The sequence below is a fragment of the Lactuca virosa genome, chromosome 1 (genome assembly GCF_052849685.1).
Source record: "Lactuca virosa cultivar CGN04683 chromosome 1, Lactuca_virosa_CGN04683_v6, whole genome shotgun sequence".
NCBI lineage: Eukaryota > Viridiplantae > Streptophyta > Magnoliopsida > Asterales > Asteraceae > Lactuca > Lactuca virosa.
In genome coordinates this window covers 112,636,364-112,647,979 of record NC_136426.1, presented here as the reverse complement: position 1 = coordinate 112,647,979, position 11,616 = coordinate 112,636,364, and the positions used below count along the sequence as shown (strand labels likewise).

Sequence of the window (11,616 nt, the reverse complement as noted above, 5' to 3'; positions counted from 1 at the left end):
CATTGAGTGACAAGTCTTAAGAAGGTTTATAACATTCATCAAATGTGGAAAGTTGTGATGTCTTGGATAAGACAAAGACCAACTAGGACCAATTTTGTGAAGTGTTTTGTCTTGATAAAAGCTACACTAACTCTTGAATATTTGTTTGTCGAGAAATGTTTATTGACAAGAGAATCTTATATGTCAAGGAGTCAGTGGGAGTCTTAATGGTCTTGAAAGGTTTCAAGAACAAATCAAGAATAAACCTTATCATTCATCACTAGCACACGACTTGAGGTTTACAACCTATCGTGTTGACACTAATTTTATTTCTGTGCCATTCCAATCGAGTTAATTATGCATGTGAGTTCTACGAGTTCTCAATGGATTGTATAGGGGCAAGACACCTTGTTCAATGGAAAGTACATAGAAACGAAGGGGTGAGCTGCTCAATAACTTGGAAGTAATGGTGGGACCCTTGATGGCAAGAAATTAAGAAGAACAAGTTATATCCATAAGAGTTTGGATTTGTCACTAACATTATCTTGTGATTATGGTTATGACAAATTCACATGGATAAGAACGAATACACCACAAAATCTAAGTGTCATAAGGTTTCTTTCATTCATAAGAATGATTGTAAGGAAACGCTTTCACTAAGAGAGATTTTGAAGATAGCATTATGTAATTTGGGTTTCTCAAATTCAACTATGATTACGGCATTCCTCTTCATAGTTCGAATTGTGAGAAATGGCAAATGGGTCTGAACATTTTAGACTTGTTGATATGAGTCCTAGAATCGTTTAGACATATACATATGAGTTGTCCAAGGAAAAGTGTATGAGTTTGAGAAGCTTAGATAAAGTCTTATCAAAGCATCTAGTATTAGAAATATGAACTTAAGAAATTGTTTTCTAGAAGTTCAGCTAATTTCTGAATACATGTCGAAGCTAGTGGGAGCATAAGTGTTATGCTGGTAAAGAAATAATCATCATGTAAGTGGGAGCATGATTATTATGGTAAGTATTGCCAGATAGCAATATTAATTATAGAAAACAAGAGTAATACTTTGCAAAGTTGTAAGGGTTGAAAAGTTGTTTTGCTATAATTAAGGGAGAGAATATTGTGCTTCATTTCAAATCTAAAGCTTAGATTGAGAAATTTTAATAAATTTAGTCAAAGGATACATAGTGTCTTCTTAAACTTCGATTATGATTACGGTATCCCTCTTCATAGTTCGAATTGTAAGAACGTGACACATAAAATATTATGGCAGAAGATTGATAGAGTATCGTATCTTTATGTAAGACATTATGCATCGTGTCCCATACGCTTCGGGTAAAGGATCGATTGCAATTGCTATAATATTTGACCATTCTAAAATTTTCCAAATGTCTAGCGCATTAAGAAGGGAAAAGGACAAGAATTGGTATTGACTAAGATAATTAAACAACTATCAAAGGACGACCCAAAAGTTCGCTGAGGATTGGTCGCTTGTGAGTAGTTGGAAGTATGGTATTGAATGGATCATATCGACATTATTATGAATAGATAAGATTCTATTAAGAATGAGTTATCATATGGTAAATATGGAAATGTTTCCATAATTGGGAGTTGAAAATTAAGAATTTACATGATTAGAAAATTTTATGCAAAAGGATGTTCAAAGGAATGTACTTTGAGTGAGAGACATCACATCTATAGAATTGTTCTGTAATAATTTTGATAGAGTACCTTGTGATTTCGTTGGCCGAGTCTTTGTGATTTTTGTGCCGTGACTTCACAAGAGGATTATTGCATAAAATATTAGAATTTGACATATTCTAAAAGGTGGCAAGAATTTGGTATTCTTACACTAATTATAAGGATTGGGGATTGTGAAATGAGTTGCATTTGAAAAGTTTCAATTAATCTATTTCACAAAGTATGGACCATAGGAAACCAAAGTGTGCATGCTTTGAGCATGGGACAATTGTGGTTATGATTCGAGTTATAAAGTTGATTATCTGAAACATTAAACAATGGATAATGAGTAATCGATATGGTGATAAATAAAAGGTGTTTTATTTATACTCAAAGGTTTGAGACCATATAGGATTAGTATTATTCTTGTGTTTCTCTTTGCATGTTTTGACTTCCAGAATAATTGAGTTTATTAAGAATAATCGAATTATTCAAACGGTCCGCAGTCGTTCATATGTTGGAAGTAGGTATGAATGAAGACTGTCATGAATTGGTTTGTAGATTGTCTAAAGTGTATTAGACATAGCAAAGGTTTGCTGCAACGTTCATGAGTGCTTATGAATATGATTTTGAGCATTGGATTAAACCCACGCTCACTTGGATCGCTTCATGGATTTTATCACGAGCGATTGGTGAGACGATAATATCTTGTATTCTTGAAACCGAGATGTGTGAGTTGTATCTTGCGAATCGGTTACACATTGATAATATGTAAACGCACCAGTAACTTGGTGTTATAAAACTTATTGTTGTGTGTGATTTGGTAAATGAGTGCAAGCAAACATTGAGTCGAAGTTTATCCGTTCCTTTTATCCAAAGTGGGATAAAAGCGATATTTGTGGGCCCCTCGATGATTTAGTGATGACAAACGTAAATGCTCGGCCAGGCTAGGGCTAATTTGATTTGTTCAATTAGTCAGTCGTCGTAAATCGGAAATCGGGAAACAACACATAGACTGAGAGAATGATTTCAATCCATGTCTCACGTCTATACGATATCTAGAATGGAGGAATATATGATCCCTTATCTAAAGGACAGGTTACTGATAAGATCAGAGTTTGACAGCGTCTTTGAGAGCTACGATTGCTAATCGAGTTGTACTTACATTTGTGGTTACTAGACTTATCCAAGTGGGAGACTGTTGGATTAGTGTCTAAGCCTGTAACCATATTTGGTAAGTACTTGACCTGATTGTGCATGGTCCTTTTGGGTTGCCTTCACCAAAGCAACTTGACTGGAGAAATAATAGAGAAAGAGGTTATTATGATTTATTAATATGTTATAAGAATAATATATTAAAGGAGAAATCATATTTGTTTAATTAATATCGGTCAATAATTAATTAAGAATTAATTTTGTGATCAAGTGTAATTAATTAAACTAGAGGGGCTGAATTGTAATTATGTGATAGTTACAAAATATGGTAATGGTTATCCTAAATATGGGTTGAACGAATTCAAGGAGATAAGGATCATTGATATCGTCCAAAGGATAAAGGATAAGGGATTTCAAGTCTTATCTTATTGTTACTTGGTGGGCAAGCAACTAGATAAGGATAAGGACTGAAACCTTAATCTCTACACCTATATAAAGACCCCTAAGGCTCATGAATTCGTCCATGCCTTCCCAAGGGGTCCTAGGGACGAAATTCTATACCTCTTCCCTCTCTCTATTACCTTTCCACTTGCTCTTGGTGTTTGTGAGCCATTAGAGGTACTACACTTGTGGTACTTGCTTTCAAAGACAAGAAGATTCAAGATTTAAGTTGTTATTACAATATAACAACAAGAGGTATGTATTTCATCTTTCCTTGTGGATTTCGAAATTCCTAGAAGCCTTTTAGGGTTCTTCAAGTGTTCATAATGTTGTGTATCTAATAGTGAAAACATAGATCCAATTCTAGGGTTGCATGCACACATAGGATTGTTTGTACAAAACCCATCAGTTTTGAAGGTATGTACATATTCATTATGGGTTGTCAAAGATTGAACAAGAAGCTGAATAATAACAGGATCAAGATCCCTCTTCTTAGGTGAATCAAAAGCTTTTAACTTATTAAAAACCTCATTGTTTGTGTCATGTATGTGTAACTGCAAAAAGCTTGTCGCATTATCATCATGTGAGCAAATTGAACCTATCCAGTGAAAAATTTGACCAGATATCTGTTGTGAAATACGAAGGATCCGAATAGACTTAAATAATATTAGCTCAATGCGGAATGGGATCAAAAATTATCAAAGCGTAATAATCACAACGAAATACTAATAAAATAAATAGAATAGAGACACAGGAATTTACGTGGAAACCCAAATCGGGAAAAAAACCACGGGCGGAGGAAGCCGAGAAACAATTCACTATAATTTGCAGTGTTTACAGGGATTATGAAAGAGATTACAAATAGAGTGAGAGGGCTAAAATATATGGTGGTGTATCAGTGTATATATATATATATATATATATATATATATATATATATATATATATATATATGTAATGTTTTACTATATATATATATATATATTTGATTGTTGGGTTATTTTTGTGGGTTAAGTCTCTCTGGCTATTTATAGCCAAAGAGGAGAATATAAATCTAATGTGAAAACAAAAAATGTCGTCCAAAAAATTGATGCGCCTCCATTCCGTCCAATTTCATTTTCAATTTCATATTAGATTACTATTCATAGTCAAACTATGAATAGTAAATGATAAGTTACGGAAATAACCCCTGAACTATTTGCCACTTGCTAATTTTGGAGGCAACTTTTCCACAATCTCCACCTTGACATCAAAATTAAGCAAGTCATGCTTTACGATTAGTCAAAACCTTTAGCTCATCAAACTCTAAAACTTCCATAAAAAACTGCAATTTTGTATAGAGAAAAATTGTTTCCGGAAAAATAAATAATAGTTCCTCCACCACGAGCCTTCAGGCTCAACTGCGATCAGAAACACCCACCATGTCCAAACATAATTTGAACTTGGCTATAGGAAGACTTTTAGTGAACATATCAGCAGGATTATAATCTGTATGAATCTTGTCCACAACACAATCACCTTTTTCAATGATATCCCGCACAAAATGATAACGAATATCAATATGCTTTGTTCGGTCATGAAACATTTGATCTTTACTCAAGAAGATAGCACTCTGGTTGTCACAGAAAACTGTGGTCACCTTTATTCTATCATCGAGTTCTCCGAATAACCCCTTCAACCAGATATCTTCCTTAACTGCTTCTGTAATCGCCATGTATTCTACCTCGGTAGAAGACAGGGCAACTGTAGACTGTAACTGGGCTTTCCAACTAACAGCACAACCATTTAGAGTAAACACATACCCTGTAATTGATCTTCGTTTATCCAAATCTTTGCCATAATCTGAATTAACATATCCGAACACCCCAGTGTTAGATTTACCAAAACGTAAACACATAGAAGACGTACCGCGTAAATAACGAAAAATCCACTGTACTGCTTTCCAGTGTTCTTTCCCCGGGTTCGCCATGTATCTACTAACCATGCTAACAGCATAAGCCAAATCAGGGCGCGTGCAGATCGTAGAATACATCAAAGATCCAACAGCACTAGAGTATGGAACACATGCCATGTAAGCCATATCAGTCTCATTAGTAGGACTCAAAGCGGATGATAGCTTGAAATGAGCTGCAAAAGGTGTGTTGACAGACTTTGCTTCGTGCATACTGAAGCGTCTTAGGACTTTCTCAATATAACTTTTCTGAGAAAGATGCAAGATCCTAGACTTCCTGTCACGAATAATTTCCATACCTAAAATCTTTTTGGCAGCTCCTAAGTCCTTCATTTCAAATTCAGCTTTCAACTGGTCTTTTAACTTCTGAATCTCCTTCATATCTTTCGCTGCAATCAACATGTCATCCACGTACAAGAGTAAGTAGATCTTTGAACCATTGTCACCTTTCTTAAAATAAACGCAGCTATCATAGGTGCACCTGCTGAATTTGTGACTGGTCATGAAAGAATCGAACCTCTTGTACCATTGTCTAGGAGACTGCTTGAGGCCATAAAGAGATTTGTTCAACTTGCATACGTAGTTCTCCTTTCCAGGAACTACAAAACCTTCAGGTTGTTGCATAAAAAACTCTTCCTCAAGCTCACCATTTAGGAAAGCTGTAGTGACATCAAGTTGTTCTAACTCAAAATCGTTAGAAGCAACCAACCCCAACAACACACGAATGGAAGTATGTTTGACAACTGGGGAATAAATGTCAGTGTAATCAATACCAGGAATCTGACTGTAGCCTTTAGCTACTAACCGAGCTTTGTATCTTGGTTTATCATTTGGGTTGACAGGTTCCTTGAGCTTATAGACCCACTTGCATTTAACTGGTCTCTTCCTTTTCGGAATAGGAACTAAATTCCAAGTACTGTTTCGCTGCAAGGATTCCATCTCATTTTACATAGCGAGCATCCAATCATTTGAGTCTTCATATTTGATAGCCTCGTCATAATTCGCAGGCTCCGTTGCGTACTCAATATTATCAGCAACAATAAAAGCATAGGCAACCAAATCAGATTCAGCATACCTCTTCGGAGGAATAATCTGTCTTCTCGGTCTATCTCTTGCAATGCTTGGAGTAGTAGCTTGTGGTTGTGAAGGTGTTGAATCTTCACCAACAACATGCTCATCCGACGAAGAAGAATCTTGATGCTGATTTGTACTCTGATTAGTGGTAGGTGAAGTAGGAAGTTCCACCTCCATTTGAGCATTCTCTTTATTTGCTTCGGATGATACATCTGATGCATCTGTTCTTTTAGAAGAGTCAGCAACTGGTTGAAATATAGCAGACTCATCAAAAGTAACATCTCTTGAGATGATAATTTTCTTCAAATCAAAGCTCCATAACTTGTAACCCTTTACACCTTGATTGTACCCAAGAAAAACGCATTTGATTGCTCTTGGTTCTAGCTTCCCATTGTCAACTCGTGCATACGCTGGACATCCGAATGGTTTTAAATCTGAATAATTTGCAGGTTTACCGGACCATAATTCAAACAGAGTTTTCTTCTCGATTGCTCGTGACGGTGATCGGTTGATAACATAGCAAGCAGTCGAAGCAGCCTCCGCCCAAAAAGACTTTGGCAATTTGGAATTAGAAAGCATACACCGGACCTTCTCCATAATGGTGCGATTCATCCTTTCAGCTACACCATTTTGTTGAGGTGAATGGACTACTGTGCGATGTCGAGTAATGCCTTCCTTTTGACAATAGACATTAAACTCTTCTGAGCAAAACTCAAGTCCATATCCGTACGAAGATACTTTACCACCAGACCTGATTGCTTTTCAACCTGAACTTTCCAATTTCTGAAGGTAGAGAAAACGTCTCCTTTATTTTTTAAGAAGAAAGACCACACCTTCCTGGAGAAATCATCAATAATAGTGATCATATAAATAGCTCCACCTTTTGAAGCAACTCGAGTCGGTCCCCACAAATCCGAGTGAACATAATCAAGTGGTCCTTTCGTTGTATGGATACCACTTGCAAACCTTACTCGTTTTGCCTTGCCATATACACAGTCTTCACAGAAATCCAAATCAACAATCTTTTGTTGACCAAGTAAACCTCATCGACTCAATTCTGACATGCCTTGAAAACTCATATGGCCGAGTCGAAGGTGCCAAAGACGGGACTGATCTGGATCAGAAAGAGACTTTGAAACAACAGCAGCATCACTCGAAATTGTTTGCCCGTCAAGAAAGTAAAGATCTGGGGTTTTTCGTTTGGCTCTCAGTTTGTCGGAGCCGTCTTTGAATACCCTGAGAACTCCACCTTTACCAGCAAACTCGTATCCCTTTTTGTCAAAGGAACTGAGAGATAACAAGTTTCTTCTGAGGTCAGGAACATATCTAACATCCCCCATGGTTCGAATAACTCCGTCAAACATACGGATCCTGACTGAACCATGTCCAAGAACTGGACATGTAGTATTGTTACCCATCAACACATAGCCCTGGTTAACCTTTTCAAATGTGTAAAACCAACTTTTGTTGTGACACATATGAAAAGTACAACCAGAGTCGAGTATCCAATCACCAGTGGAATCCAGTTTATCTGAATAAACTGTCAAAAGTTCTCCAATACCTTCCACCTCAGCTACATCGGCTTCACCCGAAGTGCTAGCTTGTTTACCATTTGCTGCCGTCTTCTCTTTTTCTTTATTCTTCAACTTGAAGCATTCTTCAAGCACATGTCCCTTCTTGTGACAATAGTTGCAAAACTTTCGTTTGCCTTTTGATTTGGATCTGGTTCTGTTGGAAGATTGAGAAGTTCTACTTCTCTCTGTTGTTCTTCCTCTGGCATTCAAACCTTCGGCTTTAGCATCACTTGAACCACCACCAGTAATATGCTTCATCTTCTCTTTGGAATCCAAAGCTGTATAGACTTCATCTAAAACTAAAGTGTCACGGCTATAGATAATAGTATCACGAAAATGGCTATAGGATTCTGGCAACGACGACAGTAAGAATAAAGCCAAGTCTTCATCTTCATACTGAACATCCATATTCTCTAAGTTATTTACTAACTCTTTAAATGTGGATATATGTTCAGTTAAAGAGCCTCCTTCAATCATCTTGAGATTGAACAACCGTTGCTTCAAATGCAACTTGTTTGGTAAGCTCTTGGTCATCAACAGTTGCTCCAACTTTAGCCATAAAGAAGCCGCTGACGTTTCTTTTAGAACATCTTGCAAAACATCGTTTGACAAGTGCAAACGAATCTGGGATAAAGCCTTCAGATCTTTCATCTCCTTTTCTTCTTCAGTCCATGTATCGGGCATCTTATTGAAACCCAAAAGTGCCTTGTGTAAATCCATCTGAATGAGAATGTCTCTCATCTTTACTTGCCACAACGGAAATCGTGTGTTACGATCCAGTAGTGGAATATCGTATTTTACCGAAGACATGATTAATTACTTGATAAAATGATCCCAATGAGCTAATATTACAACCCGGATGCTCTGATACCAATTGTTGTGAAATACGAAGGATCCGAATAGACTTAAATAATATTAGCTCAATGCGGAATGGGATCAAAAATTATCAAAGCGTAATAATCACAACGAAATACGAATAAAATAAATAGAATAGAGACACAGGAATTTACGTGGAAACCCAAATCGGGAAAAAAACCACGGGCGGAGGAAGCCGAGAAACAATTCACTATAATTTGCAGTGTTTACAGGGATTATGAAAGAGATTACAAATAGAGTGAGAGGGCTAAAATATATGGTGGTGTATCAGTATATATATATATATATATATATATATATATATATATATATATATATATATATATATATATATATATATATATATGTAATGTTTTACTATATATATATATTTGATTGTTGGGTTATTTTTGTGGGTTAAGTCTCTCTGGCTATTTATAGCCAAAGAGGAGAATATAAATCTAATGTGAAAACAAAAAATGCCGTCCAAAAAATTGCTGCGCCTCCATTCCGTCCAATTTCATTTTCAATTTCATATTAGATTACTATTCATAGTCAAACTATGAATAGTAAATGATAAGTTACGGAAATAACCCCTGAACTATTTGCCACTTGCTAATTTTGGAGGCAACTTTTCCACAATATCTTAAATACATATGGACCACGACCCTTGTTAATCTCATCATCAACATCAACTCCAAAAGAAGTCATTGAAAACATGATGTTGTATGCCTTAATATCAACTATAAAACGACCATTCATATACAAATTGTGAATTTCAAGAGGTAGGGTAAGAGGGTAAGGAAGAATAATTGAAGCGGACTTACAACGTTGGGTGTATGTTGGACGATTAACAGTTGATTGATTAATATTTCTTTCGACAAACCAAAAAAAATCCCCAGAAAACTCTCAACCAAAGAGGCAATCCCCACAATCATAGAAAAGAGCCAGAGCGGAAGCATAAAATTGTTGTCGATGGCGAGAAGTCCGTATGAAACCATCTGCAGATGCAGAAGAAGATGAAGCATAGTAAGGGAGCTTCCTCTTAGGACGCTTCGGCATACTGCAAACTCCAATAGACAATAAAGAACAACAAAATAAAACACCAAGAAACAGGGTAGGTTGACATTTGAAACATACTGTTGACAGGGAACATAGAAAGAAAAAGAAAAAAAATAACTAAGTGAATTATGTGGAGAAAATCGAAGACCATCGGCAAAAATCGGAGAAAAAAACGGCCACGAAGATGGATAATGGGTGAGTAGACAATAGAAGAATATAGAAATGGAAACACCTGGACAGTGGATCTCCTGATGCCACCATGTATACAGGGACGTTCTCAAACCAAGGAGAGGGGTAAAGTTTCATAAACGAAAAGGGGAAAAAGCAAATTAAAAAGCCAGACACCGGAGGAACAAATTATCTAAAAAAGGACCAATAGCAGTGAAGAATTGTTCACAAGGGGGCTTGTGATTATATATATATATATATATATATATATATATATATATATATATATATATATATATATATATATATATATATATACTACTAGAAACTTAACCTACAGCGACGGAACAATGCGTTGCTATTCCGTCGCTAATGTTTGCGACGGATCAGCAACAGACCTCCTGCATAGCCAATTAAAATGTGGCTAATGATTTAGCTAGGGATTTTGCGACGAACTATTTTTTTCCTTGCGACGTACTTAGCGACGGATAATCCATCGCAAATCGTCACTTATTTCAGTTTTGTATGGCATTGGCGACAAAATTAATAACATTATTCCCTCGTAGATCCATCGCAAATTTCCATATCTCGTAGATCCATCGCAAATTTCCCTCGCAGATCCCTAGCAAATTTTAAGGTACCATATTTTTTTAATTCCTTTCATTGCAAATATATAACATCATTTTTTTTATTACAAATCTAAAACAAAAATACCAAAAAAAATCAAATAATTATAAATCGCAAAACAAACATTAACATCTAAATACCAAAATCATTAATTATTATACAATCCAAAACCAAAACATTAATATTAAGATACAAAAAGCATCAACTATCAAATTTATCAAAACTACTAAAAGCATCGAATATCAAATTTTATTTGATTTCAAAGCAAAATGTACCAAAATTCTCAATTTCCTCTCACATTTTGCATTGTCACATACATCTTCTCCATTGCTTCATATCTTGCATCAATTTGTTGTTGTATGGCCTCCATTTATGCAATTTTAGCAACCATCTCCCCACACATTGATCTGTTGTTTATACACAATACCAAACAAATATAAATGGAGTGTAAGTTAAATAGAATATCAAACAAATTTGTTTGTGTTCATGTAATTTAAATAATATATGCTATAAACCTATTTATCAAGTAAAATCAACCGAAAAGTAGACTTAAAATTCTTTTGTGACTAACCGTGTTCATTCAAGTAATCCAACTTAACAAATGCTTTTCATCCATTCCTATAATTTATTTACAAATGTGATATAAGACTTTAAATAATTCTGATTACAAAGTCAAACACATGTAAAGAAAAGTCAAAGTAATACCTAAATGGTGGAACAAGTGACTTTTTCAACAGAAAATGCAGTTCCATAGCATGGCTCTGTCAGCTCAGTATATCCATCAAAGTTTGTCAGCTCATTATGTCCAGCAAAGTTTGTTGACTCCTAAAAGATTCTGGAAACAGAAGGGCATAATTGGGAAATCATATAAATTAAGGAAACACTAACAAATTCAATGATAGATGATATGCTACCTGACATTATTTTGTGTGAGCTCATTTAGTACGGAATTCAATAGCAAAAGTGGAAGGTAAAGATGATCTTTTGAAGGGTATAACTGCAATGTTGTTCATAATGACTATTCGAATAAGTAAAACACATAATAAT

The 11,616-nt window shown here is 35.6% G+C and overlaps 1 long non-coding RNA gene across 1 annotated transcript; it reads right to left on the bottom strand.

Annotated features, from left to right (window-relative positions):
* Positions 1 to 10,866: 10,866 nt before the first annotated feature.
* Positions 10,867 to 11,360, bottom strand: LOC145106225 (uncharacterized). The gene is made up of 3 exons (XR_013707504.1): positions 11,275 to 11,360; positions 11,141 to 11,187; positions 10,867 to 10,976 (listed from the first exon to the last, which is right to left on the bottom strand). It is a non-coding gene; the product is annotated as an uncharacterized LOC145106225 (long non-coding RNA).
* Between the last annotated feature and the right edge of the window lie 256 nt (positions 11,361 to 11,616).